The 1305-nt window shown below is 41.5% G+C and overlaps 1 protein-coding gene across 1 annotated transcript in view; it reads right to left on the bottom strand.

Annotated features, from left to right (window-relative positions):
* The window catches only part of LOC119592404 (low-density lipoprotein receptor-related protein 2-like), a 16915-nt gene extending 15647 nt beyond the window's left edge, over positions 1-1268 (bottom strand). Inside the window, exon 1 of the mRNA XM_037941226.1 lies at positions 1161-1268. The gene's annotated coding sequence lies outside the window, so the exon portion shown is untranslated. The remainder of the gene's footprint in view (positions 1-1160) is intronic.
* Between the last annotated feature and the right edge of the window lie 37 nt (positions 1269-1305).

Genomic DNA, 1305 nt, shown 5'->3' with positions numbered 1-1305 from the left:
GTTCTAGAGAATAATAAAGTTATCAATATACTCCAGTTAATACTTCTGGTCGGCAAAGATACGATCGCAACTAGATAGTTGATATCAGTTATTGACAACAAAATAAGTATATTATCTAGAGAATTACATCGTAATCACTCATTTCTGTCGGCCATGTTGGCAGTTTGTTGTAGCAAACTTCCTCTGGAGGTAGTTCGAAATTTCTTAGTTTGGGTACGACACTCAACTAAGGTACCTGACCAAGAAGTTCGTCAAAAGCAAAAATGCACCTTTGGGCTAGCGGTGGACCAAGAAGTTTCGCGAGGCTGCCGGAGAGGAAGTGGCGCTCCAAAAGACAACAACAGGGGGGGCAAGGGATAACGTCCCCACGCACTCTTAAGATCCCCAAGAGGCAGGTAGATGTTAACCCTCGCATCAACTTCTGTCATTTGAGAAAAAGCAACCCAAGAGGACTTAGAATTTGAAAAAGGACTTTGAATTTGTGAAGCGCCACTTGAAAGAAACCAATTATTACCACCAAACACAGAAGTTTTTTTTTCCAAAAAGAACTTTCATTAGTAAGACGAATTTTTTAAAAAGGTTAATGAAGAGACGAAGTAATATTTTCGAGGCAGCGAGGTGTACCAGTGGCCTGGCGCGTATTCATTGCAGCCCGAATACTATGTCACTGACACTTCAGTGACATAGGGTCCTTTGGGTATCATAGTGTGGGAAAGTTAGTAATTAATAAAGAATTGCCTGATCGTGACACATCTTCAGTATACAAACTAGTGACAGCCACCAAAGACATTTGGAACACTAGGCGTACATTGAACACCCAAAGTATTTGTGAACCGGTAAGTCCGACTTTTTTCGAGAATAAACAAGCATGCAGCATGATCTGGTCTACACACCATTCGTGCCAAATGTATAGATCGCATATGAGATGATACCCTGAAAACATAAAAATGGCCGACTCACTAATTCTACAAAAGCATGATTCACCTTTCTGTGTTCAACGCTTCTCATTTTTATCATTTCTGTCATACTATCCACAGCAGCCAAACATCTGATGGCGACCACATTCAGGAAAGTATATAAACAAGCCACCAGTGATATTAACGACTGGGACTTCGCGAACTTTATCCAAAGCTTGAATGCAACACAGTGTAATAGCCTACCTGAGTAACCTTTCTTTCATCCAGTGAGCTTCAAAGTGTCCCGGTTGGCACCACAATGCTGAGCGAGGAAATACGTGTAAAGGATTCGAAAGAACAAAGGCACGCAGGTGTTCGTCCAGGAATACTGCAAACACTTGTATGGTCA

Source organism: Penaeus monodon, chromosome 30 (genome assembly GCF_015228065.2).
Source record: "Penaeus monodon isolate SGIC_2016 chromosome 30, NSTDA_Pmon_1, whole genome shotgun sequence".
NCBI lineage: Eukaryota > Metazoa > Arthropoda > Malacostraca > Decapoda > Penaeidae > Penaeus > Penaeus monodon.
This window is presented reverse-complemented; position numbering and strand designations above follow the sequence as displayed.